This window comes from Sus scrofa, chromosome 15 (genome assembly GCF_054392235.1).
Source record: "Sus scrofa isolate SSC_HxYL_T2T_F1_AM1 chromosome 15, Sscrofa_HxYL_maternal_Yorkshire_Landrace_v2.0, whole genome shotgun sequence".
In the NCBI taxonomy this organism is placed as follows: Eukaryota; Metazoa; Chordata; class Mammalia; order Artiodactyla; family Suidae; genus Sus; species Sus scrofa.
This window is the reverse complement of record NC_139397.1, coordinates 51,691,507-51,712,656: the sequence shown is the minus strand read 5'-3', so window position 1 is coordinate 51,712,656 and position 21,150 is coordinate 51,691,507. Positions and strand designations below refer to the sequence as shown.

Below are 21,150 nucleotides of genomic sequence, written 5' to 3'. Positions count from 1 at the left end.
TTTTTGTCTTTTTGCCATTTCTTGAGCCGCTCCCATGGCACATGGAGGTTCCCAGAATAGGGGTCAAATTGGAGCTATAGCCAACAGCCTACACCAGAGCCACAGCAATGCAGGATCTGAGCCACGTCTGCAACCTACACCACAGCTCACAGCAACACCAGATCTTTAACCATGGAGCAAGGCCAGGAATCAAACCTGCAACCTCATGGTTCCTAGTCGGATTCGTTAACCACTGAGCCATGATGGGAACTCCCAGATTTATGGTCACTTAAACTGTATTATCAGAAGCCCAGGTTAACGGACACTCTTCCTGGAAGGTACGTGTTGCTTCTTCCAGGTGTTGATGTTGCTGATGCAGACAAGACTCATTGTTGTTTACCTTTGTAGAGAAGTCATCTTCACTCTGCTTGGCACTTTTTCAGGAGCATAACACCCTTCCTGAGTACCTGCTTTATCAGAGGTATTGGCCATTCCAGTTTCCCCTTGCATACACACACACACACACACACACACACACACACACACACACACACTCCCCGTTCTGGATCAGTAGGGTCTTCCCAGTTTCAATGTTGACCTGCCTTTTCTCCTTTATTTACAGCCCTAGGGTTTGTGGGTTTATCCATCATTCAAAAGGAAATTCTCTATATTTCCTTCTACCATTTTGGTATCCATTGTAATGTTCATTGTCTTGCTGAAAATGGAAGTCACTCATTTACTTTTTTGGATGAAACAAATGGCTAGTTTAAGAAAACTGACAACTGCTTTTTGAATATCTAACAAGCTTAAGATAGAGTTCTGAAATAGACTTTTGCCTTTAATCTCCCCTCCCACATCTTTCTTTTTTCTTTTTTTTACTTAATGAATTTTATTACATTTATAGGTGTACAACAATCATCACAACAAATTTGACTGCATGTCTATCCCAAACCCTCAGTACATTCCCCCGCCCCCCAACCTGTCTCATTTGGAAACCATACGTTTTTCAAAGTCTGTGAGTTAGTATTTGTTCTGCAAAGAAGTTCATTGTGTCCTTTTTTTAGATTCCACATGTAAGTGGAATTTGATGTTGGTATCTCATTGTCTGACTGACTTCATTTAGCATGATAATTTCTAGGTCCATCAATGTTACTAAAAATGCTAGTATTTTGTTCCTTTTATTGGCTGAATAATAGTCCATTGTGTATATGTACCACATCTTTCTGACAAAGATGTGGTACAATGGACTGTCTTCACCTTCAAGAACTTGGTCTCCTTATTTCCATTTGACTGCATGCTCCATTTCTGGCTAAAGCACTCCAAGCCTTTTTTTTTTTTTTTTTTTTCCATTAGCTGATAGAAACAATTCCACTTAAAATGGAGAACTTCCTGAGAGTTCTAACACTATGGATGCCTGAATAAAAAAACACTCATCCTCTTTCTTTTTTTTTTTTCCTGGGCTATTTTTATTTATTTATTTATTTATTTTGATGATTTTTTTTATTACTCAAATGAATTTATCACATCTGTAGTTAAATAATGATCATAATAATCTGATTTCACAGGATTTCCATCCCACAGCCCAAGCACATCCCCCCAACCCCCAAACTGTCTCCTCCAGAGACCATAAGTTTTTCAATGTCTATGAGTCAGCATCTGTTCTGCAAAGAAGTTCCATCTGTCCTTTTCTCAGATTCCACATGTCAGTGAAAGCATTTGATGTTGGTGTCTCATGGTATGGCTGACTTCACTTAGCATGATAATTTCGAGGTCCATCCATGTTGCTAAAAATGCCGGTAGTTCGTTCCTTTTAATCGCTGAGTAATATTCCATTGTGTATATGTACCACATCTTCTGGATCCACTCCTCTGTCGATGGACATTTAGGTTGTTTCCATGTCTTGGCTATTGCAAAGAGTGCTGCAATGAACGTTGGAGTACATGTGTCTTTGCGAGTCGTGGTTTTCTCTGGATAGATGCCCAGGAGTGGGATTGCTGGATCAAATGGGAGTTCTATGTTTAGTTTTCTGAGGCATCTCCATCCTGCTTTCCACAGTGGTTGCACCCACTTACAATCCCACCAACAATGTACAAGGGTTCCTTTTTCTCCACACCCTCTCCAGCACTTCTTGTTTGTAGACTTTTGGATGATGGCCATTCTGGCTGGTGTAAGGTGGTACCTCATAGTGGTTTTGATTTGCATCTCTCTAACAATGAGTGATGTTGAACATCTTTTCATGTGTTTCTCAGCCATCTGTATGTCTTCTTTGGAGAACTGTCTGTTTAGATCTTCTGTCCATTTTTGGATGGGGTTGTTTGTCTTTTTGGTATGGAGCTGCAGAAGGTGTTTATAAATGTTGGAGATGAATCCCTTGTCAGTTGATTCACTTGCAAAGATGTTCTCCCATTCTGTGGGCTGTCTTTTTGTGTTGTTTAGGGTTTCCTTGGCTGTGCAGAAACTTTGAAGTTGATTAGGTCCCATTTGTTTATTTTTGTTTTTATTGTCAATACTCGAAGAGCTGGATCTGAGAAGATGTTGCTGTTGTTTATGTCAGAGAGTGTTTGGCCTATGTTTTCCTCTAAGAGTTTGATAGTGTCTGGTCTTCTATCTAGGTCTTGAATCCATTTGGAGTTTATGTTTGTGTATGGTGTTAGGGAGTGTTCTAATTTCATTCTTTTCCATGTGGCTGTCTAGTATTTCCCAGCACCACTTATTGAACGAGCTGTCCTTTCTCTATTGTATATTCTTGCCTCCTTTGTCATAGATGAGTTGGTTGTAGGTGCGTGGGTTGAATTCCGGGCTTTCTATCCTGTTCCACTGATCTATATTTCTGTCTTTGTGCCATTACCATACAGTTTTGATGATTGTTGCTTTGTAGTATAGTCTGAAGTCCGGGAGCCTGATTCCTCCAGCTCCATTTTTCTTTTTCAGCCAAATGTCTTTGGCTATTCTGGGTCTTTTGTGCTTCCAAACCGACTTTAAAATATTTTGTTTGAGTTCTGTGAAAAATGTCCTTGGTAATTTGATAGGGATTTCACTGAATCTGTATATTGCCTTAGGTATTATAGTCATTTTGATAGTATTAACTCTTCTAATCCACGAGCATGGTATATCTTTCCATCTATTTGTGTCATCTTTGATTTATTCATCAGCAGACACTGATCCTCATTCAACTCTGTCTTCTTATGCTGCATGGCAACTCAATCAGCAATTTCTGTTCATTCCATTTCCTGAATGGCTCTGTAGTCCATCTGGCCCCTTTTTATCTCCATGAGTGTTTAGTCCAGCACCCCATCCCCATCCTCTCTTGCCTGGAGAAGTACAGGAGCCTCTCACAAGCAGTGGGTGCTCACATCTGGCCAGTGGTCATCTGTCTATGGCCTTTCCTTTTTTTAAATTTTTTTTAATTACTCAAATGAATTTATCACATCTGTAGTTGTATAATGATCATAACATCTAATTTCACAGGATTTCCATCCTACAGTCTATGGCCTTTCCTGTCTCCCTTTCCACTCAACGCTCCAGAGCTCCTGAAACCCAGCAGGCTCCCCTTCACCGCCACACCTTCTTCTCTTCTGTGTCTTCTTGTCAGCAAGCACCTCAGCTGCCTTCAAAACCTATCTTGGATTTGGTTTCTCCTGGAAGCATTTTCTAAATGCTTCTTTTTTCTCCAAGTCTAATCACCTCTTTCTCAGCTTTGTCTCTTACTGTGGCCTCTGGTGAGCTTATCACACTACAGCACAGTTTGCTTTCCATACTGACACCCCACCCCCACACCCCTGCCTCCAAGTGTGTCGGCTCCGAGGGCGCCTGCTTTGTCACTGACTTCTGGTCACTAGAGCTGGGTGTACATCTATACCTGAGGTAGAACAGGTGCTCATAAAATATCTTGTGAATATGGGCTATTTTGGTTGGGCATGAATAACCTTTCCTCAAAGGTAAACATTGGCAGGTACCAAGAGCCCCGCCTGTGAATCCAAGGTGGCAGGAGCAGGTAAGCCTAGCCTTCGAGACACTGCAAAATTCCTGCCTGAACAACAATGTGGAAAAGATTCTCACGTCTTAAAACTATGATCCCTTTGCCTCTGGTGGTGTGTCCATCAAAGCCATGTCTCACTGGATCATTTTACCCCATTCGTGTGCCCCTTTGGTACAAGAAGGGAACTCTCAAGCCCTCGAGCATGAATATGTTTTGTGTTAAAGTCTAATGTGGTCTCAAAGGATATTACAAGGTGGGCCCTGAATCCAATAAATCATAAAATGGGGGGGTGGGGGTGGGAATTGCTCAAGCGAAGCAAAATGCTAAGGAGTTCAAAATAACCAAATTCCTATCTCCAGCCACCTTGGAGGGCTGCCTCCATTATGTTTTCTGGGATATGCAGCCACAAAGATGGGGTGACAGTCTTTCATCACCTCCTCTGCAATGATGTCTGTCTTAAGCCTCTGACCTCCTGCCATGCCCTTGGCCCCATCCCCACATACTGTCCCCAGTTCTGTTTTGGGAACAAACCCCAATGGCATTGTGAGTCACATCCCCCCTCCTGCCCTCTGCTGTCCACAGCTCTGCACACAGGGGACAGGCAACCTTTCTCTGACCGATCCCCCCAAACCTAATGATTGGGTTTCATATCACTGGGTGAGGACGTTAACTGGCTGATAGCTGGCTCTTTATGCTGAGCTTTGGGTCTGGCAGTGGCTTCCTCTCCCTCCCTCTCTGGGTCCCTGTGGTAGCTGAGAGCTGGTGGAACAGCCACTAATATGCCCCATTCCTGAGCTCATGCTGACAGACAGATGGATGGAAGGCGGGCCATCCCCAGCAAGGGCTCCTCTTAACAGTTCCTCTCTTCATAGGTTTGGCTGGGATTTCATCTGCCAATTTGCAAGAAGAGATATTAAGCTCTTTGAGTAAATCTTCCCTCCGAGGTAGTAAGGCAAGCAAACCATTTGTTCCCACAGATAAGCTGTGAATCCAAGCCTGTAAAAAATTGAAAACAGATTAATAACGGAGTGACAGGGGCCGGTCTCCTGGAGTTCTAGGTGGAGCTTAGGCTTTGGAAGGTCCCAAGGCTTTGGGAAAACATCAACGCCTAAACTGGGAACACATCCCAAACAAAATACTAGTGTAGCCTGAAGGATCTTTGTATGTGCTTGTTTAGTTTCAGTTCAATAATTTTAATTATTGTCTCAGTTAACAGAGCAAATATTGGAGGGATAAAAGTATACTGTTTTCCTGGCACAGAACATAGGCTTCAAAGTTTTAAAGTAAAAGATGAAGCAAAATTGACAACAGGGAACATAAAACTTTAATTACAACCACAGGTCACTTTTTGGGAGTTCCCTGGTACCCTAGTGGTTAAAGGATCTGGTGTTGTCACTGCTGTGGCTCAGATTGGATCCATGGCCCAGGAACTTCCACATGCCTCAGGTATGGCCAAAAGAAAAAGATACATTTCCATCTTACAGCATGATCAGGTGAGTTAAATAATTGCTAAACACACATAGTGGTTGTAAGCAAAGACATTTTCTGTTCTTTCTTCAACATTTCAGTTTGGAGGGATGCCTGTTTGCCAAGCATTTCTCAATCCATGCTGGGAATTCCTGTCCATCGTTGGTTTGACACAGGTGCTAAGGAAGGGCATAAGTCCCTGAATAAAGCAAACTGAGCTGCCTCTGCGCCCAGGCTGTTTCAGAAGCATTCGCTCTCTCCTGATGTTCTTCCTGGGCTCTGAGTTACCAAACAGGAGTTATTGTGATTGTTGACAAAAATTTTTTGCTTGGTCAAACTTCAGTCCATCTCCTGAACCTCCTCTAGGCCCATCTGTCACTTTATAAAATCCAGCTTTAGAAGAACCCTGCTAAGTCAGTTCAGTCAGAACCTCCACTCTTGATATCTGATATCCAGTCAGGTTCCTCATCTCCCAGGTGATTGACTGCCTGGTCTGCCTCAAGCAAGGATCCTGTGGGCTGATCTCCTTGGAACTCCCCACCCCATCACTGGCCCCATTCAGGTCCTTTGCTACCTCCACGTGCCCAGGATGCCTTTGGGGTTAAGCCCCATCTCTCTGACCCACTGCAAGACCCCACTCAGTGGTCCTCTCCCCCATCACGTGGCTCCCTGGAGTGAAGCCTGCCTGCCTGTGCTTTAGCAAGTGGTATAACTACTGCCAGTTGGAGGAACTGCAGCTTGGAGAAGACATGCCTTGGTCTGAGGTCCAGGGCTGAGTGCCACTGAGACGGGTGACTAGTAAGTATGTCATAGATTTAGTCTGAGGAACAAAAGGCAGTTTGTGAGGAGAAGAGTGGCCCCTGGCCCATGACCACATGACCTTACATGGCCAGTGGGACTAAAGTTGCAAATGGAGAGGTTGCCAATCAGCTGACTTTAAGTGGAGATTATAGATTATCCTGGATCTTCTAGGTGCACACAAGGTCGTGAATGTCCTCACAGGATCCTGAATCAGGGAAGAGGAGGCAGAATAGTCAGTGTCAGAGTGTCACTGCTGCCTTGCAGTGGAGGATGCATCCACCAGCCAAGGAAAGCAGGCACATCTGGGAGCTAGAAAAGGCAAGAACAGAAACGCCCCCTGGAGCCTCCAGAAAGGGCTGCAGCCTTGCCCATACCTTGATTTGCCGCCCAGGAAATCCATCAAGGACTTGCTGTATAGACCAGAAACTACCCAGTATTCCGTGATGGTCTGTATAGGAAAGGATTCTGCCAAAGAAGGGATGTATTTACATGTACAACTGAATCACTTTGTTGTATAGCAGAAAGACATTGTATCACAATGTATCGCAACATTGTAAATCAAATCTACTTCAATAAAACTTTTAAAAATGAAAAAAAAAATTCCTCTTCACTTCCGTAAAGGAAGGAAAAGACAAGGAGGTGGAAGAGGGGGTAAACAAAATGGATTGAATGTAGAAAAGAAAACTGAAAACCAAAGAAGTGAAGCAGAAGAAGATGTGAGAGGTTGGTTGGGTCTTGATCTTTGGTTTGCAAAGAGGTTTATCATCTGAGAGACTTGACTCCCTTAAAGGGTTCTGGGCAGGTGTTAATACCCTCATTTTAGAGACAAGGAAATGCAGGCCCTGGTTGTTCAAGTAACTCAACCAAGGAAACTTGGGTGACAAGTACTCAAAGGAACAGGAGATGGTCAGAATCCACCGTGCAGCACCTATGTGCATAAGACTTGGAGAGCAGTTGCTTTCAAGTAGATAGGTGCCGGAATTTTTCTTCTCAAAATTATTAGTAACATTACTGAACATAGGAAAAGAAGAATCAAATAAAAATCACGATCCAGCTACCCCACTCGAATCCTGTTACTTTCTTATATTTTTATTACATGTACATAATTTTGCCAGGTTCTGATTGCAGTATAAAAATAATTTTGTATTTTTCACTTCTTCATAAACATTTTCTATATTGTATCAGCCTTCCTAATTATAATTTATAATGGCTACCTGACATTTCATCAGACTGATATATACTAACTTAATCATTTTCATATTGGACATTTGATCAGTTTCTTTTCAGTATAAATTATGCTGTAATGAGCATCTTTAGGTACCTATTATTTTCCTTTTTTGGAACATTTTCTTAAGATTAATAATGGAACTGAGAATATGGGTGAGATGGTTCCATGTTTACTGAAAAATTGGTTTTAAAAACCACTGTGTTAATTTATACTATACGGGCAGGAGTTTACTTTTTTCCCATTACACTTTTTTTGGAAGTTGTTGTTTGTCTTGGGAATCTCAGATTAGCCAGTATCCACTACTGATGAGCAAAGGGGTCAAAGACTCCACTCCCTGAGCTTTTATATTTAATTTGTTGTATTGTGTAATCTGTCTTCATTTGCATTTCAGAACAAGGGGTGATAATGAAAAACAATTCCATCCAAATCACCTATTAGCCTTAGAAACCACAGAGCAAAGAGGGTCCAACGACTCACTTTATCCCAGTTTAATAATCTCTAACTATGGAGAGGGCCTGCCCATGAAATCACGTAGGAGAAAAATTAAAGACTAACTAACTCCAAGGACAGCCTTGGAGCGAACAAGTTCTTGGCTCAGCCCCATGTGGAGTTGTTTTCTAGGCTGCTCCATGAATCGTGAGGTGCCTGACATCTTTGCACTGTTCTCCTAGTGAGATGCACTCATGTCCTCCTTTGCCAGAGAGGCTGGGATGAGGACATCATTGCAATGCCTTTCACTCTCGCCTTACTATGCTGCCAAGTTTTTTAATTGACATAACTGACAAATAATAGTTTCAAGAATACAATCTAATGATTCAATGTTTGTACATACTGTGAAATGATCACCACCATAAAACTCATGAACATCCATCACCACAAATAGTTAAATTTTTCTTCTTATGATGAGAAATTTTAAGATCTACTCTCTCAGCAACTTTCAAATATGCAAAATGGTATTGTTAACTATAGTCACCATGCTGTAGGTTATATACCATGACTTTTTTTTTTTAAACTGTCAGTTTATACTTTTTGACCCATTTTGCTTCCTCCAACTTCCACTTGTAGCAACCTCCAACCCAATCCATCCTCTATATCTTTGAATTCAATTTGTTTTGTTTTTGGCCATGCCCATGGCATGTAGAAATTCCCAGGCCAGGGATCAAACACTGAGTCAATATGGCAGAATTTCCTTATGTTTTCAGGCCAAGTAATCCTCCATTGTATACATACACCACATTTTCTTTTTTTTTTTTTTTTTGTCTTTTGTTGTTGTTGTTGCTATTTCTTGGGCCACTCCCACGGCATATGGAGGTTCCCAGGCTAGGGGTTGAATCGGAGCTGTAGCCACTGGCCTACGCCAGAGCCACAGCAACACGTGATCCGAGCCGCGTCTGCAACCTACACCACAGCTCACGGCAACGCCGGATCGTTAACCCACTGAGCAAGGGTAGGGACCGAACCCGCAACCTCATGGTTCCTAGTCGGATTCGTTAACCACTGCACCACGACGGGAACTCCACATTTTCTTTATCTATTCCTTCACTTATGAACTTATGATGTTGCTTCCATGTCTTGAAATTGTATATCACTCTGCAGTAAATATGGGGATGCATGTATCTCTTCAAGTTAGTGTTTTCATTTCCTTTGGGTAAACACCCAGAAGTGGTATTGCTGGATCAGAGGGTAGTTTTACTTATAATTTTTTGATAAACCTCTGTACTGTTTTCCATAGTGGCTATGCCAATTTACATTCCCACCAACACTTGTTATTTCTTGTCATTTTGATAAAAGCCCTCCTGACAGGCATGATGTGGTATCACATTGTTTTGAGTTGCATTTCCCTGATGATTAATGATGCATCTTTTCATGGACTTCTTGGTAATCTGTAGGCTCTTGTTACAAAAAAAGTTTATTCTGATCCTCCACCCATTTTTAAATCCAACCATTTGTTTTCTATTGAGTGATATAAGTTCATCACATATTTTAGATATTAATCTTTTAATCCTTTAACATAAACAAACATTTATGATTTATAAATATTTTCTTCCATTTGATAGGTTGCATTTTCATTGTTTCCCTTGTGAAGAAGCTTTTATTTTATATACTTGCTTTTTATTGAAGTATAGTTGATTTACAATGTTCTGCCAATTTCTGCTGAACAGGAAAAGAAGTTGTTTTTATTTTGATCTAGTCTCATTTGTTTATTTTTGCTTTTGTTGAAATTTCTTTTGGCATCAAATCCAAGAAAAAATCATCACCAAGACTGATGTCAAGTCAAAAAACAGAGCCCCTATGTTTTCCTCCAGGAGTTTATACTTTCAGGTCTTACAATAAAGTCTTTAGTCCATTTTGAGTTAATTTTTGTTTGTGGGGTAAGATATTGGTGCAGTTTCATTCTTTAATGAAAATTGCTGTCCGGTTTTCCCAGCACTATTTATTGAAAACGTTGTCCTTTCCCCATTGTATATTCTTGGCTCCTTTGTCACAAATTAATTGACCATATGTGTGTGGGTTTATTTCTGGGCTCTCTGTTCTGTTTCATTGATCTATGTGTCTGTTTTTATTCTAATACCATATTGTTTTGATTACTACTGCACTGTAACATAGTTTGAAACCAGGGAATGCGATGCCTCCTGCTTTGTTCTTCTTTCTCAAAATTTCTTTGGCTCTTCAGGGCCTTTTATGATTTATATAAATTTTAGAATTGTTTGTTCTATTTCTGAGAAATACAATTAAAATGTTGATAAGGATAGCATTGCTTTGGATAGTATGGACATGTTAACAATATTCTTCCAATCCACGAGCACGGAATATCTTTCCATTTATTTGTCTTTGGTTTCTTTCATCATTGTCTTACTGCTTTCAGTATAAAGGTCTTTCACCTCAATTAAATTTATTCCTAGACATTTTATTCTTTTTGATGCAACCAGATGGGATTGTTTTCTTATTTTATCTTTCTACAAGTTTGTTATTAGTGAATAGAAACACAACAGATTTCTGAATATAAATTTTGTATCCTGAAACTTTACTGACATCATGTATTAATTCCAACACTTTTTGGTAGTGTCTTTTAAGTTTTTCTGAATATAATATCATGTCATCTGCAAAAAGTGACAATTTTAGTTTTTCCTTTCCAATTGGATGCCTACTATTCTTCCGGCCTTATTGCTGAGGCAAGGACTGCCAATATTATAATGAATAAGAGTGATGAGATGATGAGAGAGAGTTCCTAGTGGACTAGTGGCTAGGATTTGGCACTTTCACTGCTATGGCCTGGGTTCAGTCTGGTCTGGGAACTGAGGTCCCACATTAAGCTGTTGCATGAAGTGGCCAGAAAAAAAAGGGGGGGAGGGCAATGAGAGTAAGCATTCTTTATTTTTCTTGATCTTAGAGGAAGGGCTTTCAGATTGTCACTGTTGAGTATGACAGTTTGGTCTTAATTTTGTGATGGTACCTTCCCTCTATACCCACTTTGTTAGAGTTTTTATCATAAATGAATCTTGAAATTTGTCAAATGTTTTACTTCTGCATCTTTTGAGATGATCATGTGATTTTATCCTTAATTTTGTAATGTGGTGTATCATGTATTGATCTGCAGATGTTGAACTAGCTTCCTGGAATAAACCCTATTTGATCTATGTATGATTTTTTTTTTTTTGTCTTTTGTCTTTTTAGGGCCGCACTCGCAGCATATGGAGGTTCCCAGGTTAGGGGTCTAATTGGAGCTGTTGCTGCTGGGCCTACGCCAGAGCCACAGCAACACCACAGTCACAGCAATACCACATCCAAGCTGTGTCTGCAACCTATACCACAGCTCACAGCAACACCGGATCCTTAACCCACTGAGTGAGGCCAGGGATTGAACCCATCACCTCATGGTTCCTAGTTGGATTCATTTCTGCTGCACCAAGATGGGAACTACTGATCTGTGTATGATTTTTAAAATGTGATTTTAAATTTTGGTTTGTTAATTTTTTTCTTGAGGTCTCTGCATCTGTGTTTATCAGGGATATTGACCTGTAATTTTCTTTTCCTTTCATTTCTTTTTTGGCTTTTTGCCTTTTCTAGGGCAGCTCCTGTGGCACATGGAGTTTCCCAGGCTAGGGGTTGAATCAGAGCTGTAGCCACTGGCCTACACCAGAGCCACAGCAACAAGGCATCCGAGCCAAGTCTGTGACCTACACCACAGCTGACGGCAACGCCAGATCTTTAACCCACTGAGTGAGGCCAGGGATTGAACCCATCACCTCATGGTTCCTAGTCAGATTCGTTAACCACTGCGCCACGACGGGGACTTCAGCCTATAATTTTCTTATTCTTTTTCTGTGTGTGCTATCAGAGCAATGCTGACCCTGTAAAATTCGTTTGGAAGTATTCCTTCCTCTTCTATTACTTGGAAGAGTTTGAGAATTAATTCTTAAATATTTTGTAGAATTCATCATTAAAACCATCTGGTCCAGTGTTTATCTTTGTTGGGAGGTTGTTGATTACTGGTCCAGTCCCCTTACTGATAATAAATCTGTTCAGATTTTCTATTTCTTCAGGATTCAGTCTTGATAGATTGTATGCTTCTAGAAATTTAGCCAGTCTGCCTGGGTTGTCTAATTTATTGGCATGTCTTTTACAATCCTTCTATTTCTGTGGTATCAGTTGTAATGTGTCCTCTTTCATTTATGGTTTTCTTTGAACCCTCTTTTTGATTCTTGCTAAAACTTTGTGAGTTTTGCTTATCTTTTCAAATAACCAGCTTTTTGTTTCATTGATCATTTCTATAATTTTTTTTCCTTATTTCTCTTCTACTCTTTGTTGTTTCCTTCCTTCTACTAACTTCGGGCTTAGTTTGCTGGGTTTTTTTTTTTTTGTTTTGTTTTGTTTTTTCCCAGTTCCTTGTGGTTATTTTTTTGAGATCTTTCTTCTTTCTGAAAGCAGAATTTTATCACTGTAAACTGGCCTCTTAGGACTGTTTTTGCAGCATCCCATAAATCGTTATTTTTTCATTTTCCTTTGTCTTGTGTTATTTTTTAAAAAAATGGTTTTTGAGAAGCATGTTGTTTAATCTTTATGTATTTGTGAATTTTTCAGGTTTCTTTTTGTTATTGATCTGTTTTTATGCCATTGTGACCAGAAAAGATGCTTGATATGATTTCAGTTCTTAAATTTATTAAGACTTGTTTTGTGGCCTAATGCATATTCTATCCTGGATAATATTCCATATGCATTTGAGAAAATGTACATTGTGTTGCTTTTGGATGGAATGTTGTGTATGTCTATAAGTACATCTGGTATAATCTGCTATTTAAGGGCAATGTTTCTAATTGATTTTCTGTCCAAATGATCTGTCCATTGATGAAAATGGGGTTTTGAAGTTTTTTCCTGTAGGTCTTTTTTATTTGCTTAATGTATTCCACTGAATCTGTGTTGAGTGCTGAAATATTTACAAATATTATTTCTTCTTGTTGGGTTGACCCCTTAATCATTATGTAATGAATGCCTTTTTCCCTTATAAGCCTGTCTTAAGGTCTATTTTGTCTAAAATAATTATAGCCATTTCAGCTTTCTTTTGGTTTCCGTTTTCATGACATATATTTTTCTATCCCTTCTCTCTCAGTCTGTGTGTATTTTTACATCAGAGGTGAGTTGCTTATAGGCAGCACATTGATAGGTCTTTTTTAAAAACCCATTTAGCCAATCAATTTTTTTTTTCTCATTATAGTTGCTTTGATTTGTTTCTGGTTACCACGAGGTAGTATTGACATTTTAATTTTTTTTTAAACTCATGAACACCAGATATGTTTCCATTTATTCTTATCTTTTTCTGCTTCTTTTATCAGTGCCTCATTGTTTTCAGAGACATTTTACTGCTCTTTTAAGTTTATTCCTAAGTATTTTTTGTTATTCTACTGTAAATGGGATTATTTTCTTTATTTCTTTTTTGGGTAATTTTTGTTAATATATAGAAATGATACTTTTCTGCTTAATTCTATTTCCTATAATTTTATTGAATTTGTTAATTAAATACAACATTTTTTTTGGTGGCAGCTTTACAATTTACCTATATATAAAATCATGTCAACAACAGATAGACAGTTTTACTTCTTTCTTTCCAATTGTGATGCCTTTATTTCTTTTTTGCCTGATTGTTCTGGCAAGGACTATCAGTACTATTTTGAGTAGGAGTGGTGAGAGTGGGCATCCTTGTCTGGTTCTTTCAAGTTTTGCCAACATTTTACTATTGGGTATGATATATGCTGTAGGCTTATCATATATGCTTACTAGTATGTTAAGGGCATTCTTTCTACACATAATTAGTTGAATTTTTACCATGAACAGATGTTGAATTTTCTCAAATGCTTTTTCTGCATCTATTAAGATGATCATATGATTTTTAAAAGTCTAATAATGTGATGTATCACCTTGATAGATTTGTGTTACGTTGAATCATTCTTGCATCCCAGGTAGAATTACCATTTGATCATGGTGAATGATCCTTTTAATATGCTGATGAATTCAGTTTACTAGTATTTTATTGAGAATTTTTGCATCTATATTCATCAGGGATATTGGTCTGTAGTTTTCTGGTAGGTCTTTTTCTGGTTTTGGCATCAGGGTGATATTAGACATATAAAATGAATTTGAAAATGTTCACTCATCTTTGATTTGGGGAGTTTGAGAAGTATTGGCATTGATATTTCTATTAATATTGGTAAATTTTACCAGTGAAGCCATCTGTCCTGAGCTTTTCTATATTGAGAGACTAATTACCGATTCAATCTCCTTAGTAGTAACAGGTCTATTCAGACTTCCTCTTTCTTCCTAAATCAGTCTTGGTAGTTTGTATGTTTCTAAAACATATTTCAAATTTTAATAAGTTGTCCAGTTTGTTGGCTTTAGTTGTTCATTGTACCCTTTTGTGGTCCTCTGCATTTCTGTGATATTTTAATTTATAATTTTGTGGATTTTGATTCCCATTTTTCCCTTGGTTTGTCTAGTTAAATATTTGTCAATTTTGTTTGTCTTTTCAAAAAAAAAAAACCAGTAGTTTGGTTAATCTTTTCTATCATTTTCCTATTGTTGATTTTATTTATTTCTGTTCTAATCTTTAATTTTTCCTTTATTCTGCTAACTTTGGTCTCAGTTTTTTCTTTTTCTAGTTCCTTAAGTCATAGAGTTATATTTTTTATTTGAGATTTTTAAACTTCTCAATGTAGGAGTTTATTTCTATAAACTTCCCTCTTTGAACTGGTTTTACTGCATCCCATAGGTTTTGGTATGTTGTGTTTCCTTTTCCATTTGTCTCAAGATACTTTCTAATTTTCCATTTAATTTCTTCTTTGATCCACTGGTTGTTCTGGGGAGTGTTGCTTAATTTTAATGTGTTTGTGAGTTTTTCTCTTATTACTGACTTCTAGTTTCAAACCAGTGTCAAAAAGATACTTGGTATGATTTCATTATTCTTGAATTTGCTAAGATTTGTTTTGTGACCTAACATATGGTCTAGCCTAGAAAATGTTTCATGTGCACTTGAGGAATGTGCATTCTGCTGTTGTTTGTTAGGATGTTTTGTATATATTTGTTTTTCATGTTGTTTAGAGAGTTGTTTAAATCCATGGTTTTCTTATTGATTACTTATCTGATCTCGTACATTGTTGAGAGTGGGATATTAAATTCCCAACTATTATTGTATTGCTGTTTATTTCTCCTGTCAGCTCTGTTAGTTTTGTCTTATGTGTTTAGGCATTTTAATGGTGGCTGCATAAATATTTACAATGACTATATCTTTTCAATGTATTAATCCCTATACCATTACATAATGACCTTCATTGTGTCTTTCTCCATTTATATTTTAAAGAATTATCTGTCTGAGACACAAATATAGTTATCCCTGCTTATTACTGTTTACCGTTTGCTTCAAATATATTTTTCCATCCCTTCCCTCTCAGTTTGTGTGTCTTTAAGACCAACTTGAGTAGGCAGCATAGTTTTGGACTTGTTTTTCTGTCTTTTGATAATAGAATCTCTTTGTATTTAAATTAATTATTAATAAGTAAGGACTTTGGCCATTTTATTTTGTTACAGTTGTTTTGTAGCTCTGTTTTTCCTTGTTTCTTATCCTGCTATCTTTGTGTGTTTTAGTTTTTTATGGTATTGGTATGCTTTGACTTATTGACTTACCATGCTATTTTATGTAATTACCTCAGCATTTCACTTGTGATGACTGAAGCTTACATAAAATATCTTAAGATTATACCACCCTACTTTAAAGAAATAATAATTGAACTTCTATAGATTCCTAAGCTTACACTTTTATGTCTCCTTTTCCCCACATTTGGGTTATTGGTACTATAAGTTATAATGTGTTAAGTAATAGATTATCATAGTTGTTATTTTTGCTTCCCTTGTTTAACTTCCAGAGTTATAAGTGTATTATGCACCACCATTACCATATTACAGAATTTAACTTTGACTATATATTTACAATTGCCAGTATTTTTTCCCACTACTTTCTTATGTTATTTATCATCCTTTCATATCTTCTTAAAGAATTTCCTTTAGCATTATTTGTAAGGTAGGTCTAATGGTGATGAATTCCTCAGTTTTTTTTTTTTTTTTTTTTGGTAAATCTTTATCCTTCTTCATTATTGAAAGGCAGATTTGCTGGGTATAGTACTCTTGGTTGACAGCTTTTTTCTTAAAAAATTTAAATATGTCATCCCATTCTCTTCTAACCATAAAGGTTTCTGTTGAGAAATTCTCTGATAGTCTTATATAGGTTCCTTTTTGTATAACTTCTCTTATTTCTCTTGATGCCTTTACAATTTGTCTTTGACTTTTCACAAATTAATTATAATGTGTCTCAATGTACCCTTTCAGGTTCAATCTACTTGGAGTCCTTTGGGCCTCTTGGACGTGGACATTAATTTCTCTCTTTGAAAATTTGGGACGTTTTCAGCCATTATTGTTTTAAATATATTTTCACTTTCTCATCTCCTTCTAGAATTTCCATAAAACAAATATGGCTTTGTTTTCATTATGTCCCATGAATTCTTAAGGACTTCTGTACTGTTTTTTCATTCTTTCTTTTTGCTTCTATGAATGGATAATTCTGAATGTTTTTCAGGTCACTGATTCTTTTTCCTCCTTGGTCAGTTCTCTTTTCAAGCTCTCTGTTAAATTCTTCAGTTCCATTATTACATTTTTTTTTAGCCCTAGAATTTCTGGTATTTAAAATGTTTTCTATTTCTTTTTTTTTCATTCGTCTGATTTTTTTTTTTTTTGCTTTTGCTTTTTTAGGGCTGCACCCACAGCATGTGGAGGTTCCCAGGCTAGGGGTCAAATCAGAGCTGCAGCTGCTGGTCTATACCATAGCCACAGCAAGATATGAGCTGCCTCTGTGACCTACTACAGCTCATGGCAATGCCGGATCCTTAACCCACTGAATGAGGCCAGGGATCCAACCTGCATCCTCATGGATGCTACTCAGATTCATTAACCACTGAGCCACAATGGGAACTCCTGTTTTCTATTTCTTCTCATTTTGAGGAAATAGAACTTCTCATTTTGTTCATGCATTGTTCTCCCAATTTCATTTAGTGGTTTATGTGTTCTTGTAGTTCACTAAACTTCTTTAAAAAGATTGTTCTGAATTCTTCAACAGTTCATAGATCTCCATTCTTTTGGTTCATTTATTAGATCTCTGTTTCCTTTGGTGGTAATATATGTACCTGATTTTTAATGATCTTTAATTCCTTTCATTGGTATCTACACATTTAAGCAGGTGGTCTTCCCTGTCAGACTTTGTGAATTTGCTTTGGCAGAGGCACTTCTTCACAATTCAGCATACTCTGGGTTTCTGGACATGTCTGCTGGTAATGTCCTTGGGTGTGGGGCCTACCACTAAGATACTTAGGAGTGAGATCAAGGGTGGTCAGGTGTGCCCCTGGCTAAGAACATCTGGATAGGACTGCTTGCTTTGTTCCCTGCCCAAGTGAGGCTGTGATGGGCAATATGTGTACCTGATTTTATTTTTATAATTTCAATTCCTTTTCCCTAGAGATGGCCTGATGCCAGGCCTCTGGTTTTCATTACAGGGTGACCAGATGGCTGACAAGCTATTTCCCTGGGGTGAGTAGCAGAATGCTACTTGCATGCTAACAAGTTGTTTTCACTTGCTTCTTTTAAGATTTTCTATGTCTTTAATTTTTGACCATTTAATTAAAATGTCTTGGTGGAAGTCTCTTTAGATACATCTATTTGCAATTCTCTAGGCTTCCTGCATTTGAATGTTTTTCTTTCCCAGTTCAGAGAAGTTTTCAGCCACAGTCCCCCCAATCCTGAGGGAGCATCCTTGTGTAGGAAATGAATCTTACTATTCAATCCTACCTTAACATTTGATTGTAACACAAAATTTTGTGATTTCTCAAGAAGCCTACTTCATTTTTAGTGGCTCCCAGAAGTCGAGTGTGTGTCAAGACCTGTCAGTATCCCTACTGAGGGTAGGATCTCAGTCAGCCCCAAGATTCTTGATGATTAGGAAGTCAGATCCTTAGGAAACAGTTTTTAAAGTGTGTGTGTGTATATGCATGTATGTGTTTATATATGTATACAGATATATATGTGTGTGTCTATATATATGTTGCATGTATATGTATATGTGCATGTGTATATATATATGTATAAGTGAATGTTCATATATGTGTGTATATATGTGTTTATGTATGTATGTGTATAGATGTGTATATGTGTGTATGGGTATGTGTGTATGTGTATGATGTGTATATATACATATGTATGTACATGTGTATGTGTAAATGTGTGTGTATCTGTGTGTATATGTGTACATGTATATGTTTGTGTATATGTGTATATACATATCTCTTCAAAGGGAAGACTGGGACATGGGTATCTCTCTCTGCTCCCTTTGCACTGAGCCCTGGGGTCATAGTTAATTAAGACCTGTTTCTTTGCTGCAGTCTCATTGCACCTGTGAATGTCACCTTACTGGCCACCAGAGCCAGGCTATCAAGGAATGTGTCCTTGGGGAACAGTCACAATAAATGGGCCACCAGAGGTACAACATCTGTTCTAGGCAACAGCAGCAGCCTGAAGTGAGGTAGAGGGACAGCAAACAGCAGGATGGTGCCCACTGGCCTCTGGTCTCTGGAGAAAGTTATGGTCGACTCTTCGATGTGTTTTTTATTAGAAGCCTTCCCCTGAAGCCACAGCTATAAATATAAGCTAATAGGCCTCTTCCATGGAATGACTGAGTGGCTTTCTGTCTGCTTATATTTACCCTGGGCCCTGGGGATGATGGTTGGTATAGAACTCTTTCTCCATTTGTTACAGTCCTATGCAACGAGAGAGTATAAGGCTCACTGTCCACCAGAGTCATATGATCAAGAGGTATCTCCTGGGTGGCCACAAAACTGGGGCACCAGACATGAAAACTGAGTGCTAGATGTATGTACCTTTACTTTGAGAGGAGCCAGTGACCTTGAACAAGGCAGAGGGTGGCACAAATGTAGCACCTGCCATCTCCAGATCTGAAGAGGTTGACAGCCTGCTCTAAAAGGGGTTTTTAGTTGGAAGCCTGCCCCTCCAGCCCCAGTTTGGGAGATAAGCTAAGAAAGGCTCATTTTCAGCCTGCTGCCACTCATCAGTACCCTGGGCACAGCACCTTAGGAACTGTTCCTGCATCTGGAAACTGTGAATGTTGGCCTGCTGGCCACAGAGACAGGAGGTCAAGGGCAACCCTGGGGCTGCAGCCGTAAAAACAGAGGCTCCTGATGGTGGCACAAGCTTCCTTCTGGAAGGTACCAGCCACCCAGAGTGAGGCTGAGGGAGGTCAGACATATGGTGCCTGAACCTCCATCCTGGTGGAATATTTCAGTATGACTCTAGGTGCATGTGAAATGAGAGGTCTTTCCTGCTGGCCAAAGCATCGTATAAACAGGTAGGCTTTTTCATAGGAGGACTGGACATTTTCTAGTTGCTGTCACTGCACTGGTTCCAGGGGTGGGTAAGACTTCTTGCATGAGCCTTTTTTATTTTTTTAAAAATTTTATTTTTTATTACAGTTGATTTACAATGTTCTGTCAAATTTTGCTGAACAGCAAGGTGACCCAGTCATATTCATATATGCGTGTGTATGTGTGTGTATATATATATATGTTTGTGTATGTGTATATGTATATATGTGTGTGTGTGTGTATGTGTATATACAATCTTTTTCTCACATTATCCTCCATCAGGTTCCATCACAAGTGACTAGATAGAGTTCCCTGTGTTTTACAGAGGATGTTATTGCTTATCCACTCCAAATGCAATAATTTGTATCTACTAACCCCAAACTCCCAGTCCCTCCCCCTTGGCAACCATAAGTCTGTTCTCCATGTTCATGAGTTTCTTTCATGTAGATAGATTAATTTGTGTCATATATAAGATTCCATAAGTAAATGATACCATATGGTATTTGTTTCTCTCTCTGATTTACTTCACTTAGTATGAGAGTCTCTAGTTCCATCCAAGGGCTTAATCTCTAAAATATACAAACAACTTATACAACTCAATAGCAAAAAACCCAACAACCCAATTGAAAAGTGAGCAGAAGAACTGAATAGACATTTCTCCAAAGAAGATATACAGATGGCCAAGAGACCCATGAAAAAAATGCTTGATATCATTAATTATTAGAGAAACGCAAATCAAAACACAATGAGGTTTCACCTCATACTGGTCAGAATGGTCACCATTAACAACGCAACAGATAAAAAATGCTGGAGAGGGTGTGTAGGAAAGGGAATTCTCCTGCAATGTTGGTAGGAATGTAAACTGGTACAACCACTATGGAAAACAGTATAGAGGTACCTCAGAAAACTAAATATAGAACAACCACATGACTTAGCAATCCCACTCCTGGGTATATATCCTGACAAAACTTTCATTGAAAAAAGATGCATGCACCACTATGTTCACTATAGCACTATTCACAATAGCCATTGAAACAATCTAATTGTCCATCAACAGATGAAAGAATTAAGAAGATGTGGTACATATACACAATGGAATACTACTCAGCCATAAAAAAGAACAAAATAATGCCATTTGAAGCAACGTGGATGGAACTAGAGACTCTCATACTAAGTGAAGCATAAGCCTTCTAAGAAGTATTTCTCAGACTTTAATAGCCCTGTGGTTCTCATGACAAAAGCCCCACTGGCTTTTAAAGCTGGGTGTTTTGTCTTTCAGGCTTAGGTGTTCAAAGTGGGGTTCTGACATGGGGTTCAAAGCTTTCATTCCTCAGGGAGAAAGGTTGTGAAGTCCCTCCAATTGTGCATCACTGCACAGGAGTAGGGTTTATGGGGGGACTGCATCTCAGCCTGTCCTCCTGATTCAATGTGGGTTGTTTTCTCACTCATCTGATGGGTAGCAGTCATTCAAGTAGCTTTGGGGTTCCTTTCAGTTGAAACTGTTTTGTGTGCCACAGTAGATTTGGTGTGTCTGTGGGAGGAAGTGCATTCTAGATCCTTCTATGTTATCTTAAACTGAAAATTTTACTATTTTTTAGGGGACTTTGGAATTCACTGCAAAATGGCAAGGAAGGTACAGAGATTTCCCATAAGTCTCTGTCCCCTGATGTACATACCCTCCCCCACTATCAACATTCCCCTTAAGAGTGGTACACTGGGGGAGTTCCCAT

At 38.7% G+C, this 21,150-nt stretch overlaps 1 protein-coding gene across 3 annotated transcripts in view; it reads right to left on the bottom strand.

Annotated features, from left to right (window-relative positions):
• Window positions 1-1,417: 1,417 nt before the first annotated feature.
• The window catches only part of MCPH1 (microcephalin 1), a 251,965-nt gene continuing 232,232 nt past the window's right edge, over window positions 1,418-21,150 (bottom strand). The window contains exon 16 of one of the 3 annotated variants that reach the window (XR_014829749.1): window positions 1,418-4,954. The gene's annotated coding sequence lies outside the window, so the exon portion shown is untranslated. The remainder of the gene's footprint in view (window positions 4,955-21,150) is intronic. The other 2 variants (XM_084999820.1, XR_014829751.1) reach the window with 2 other exon arrangements.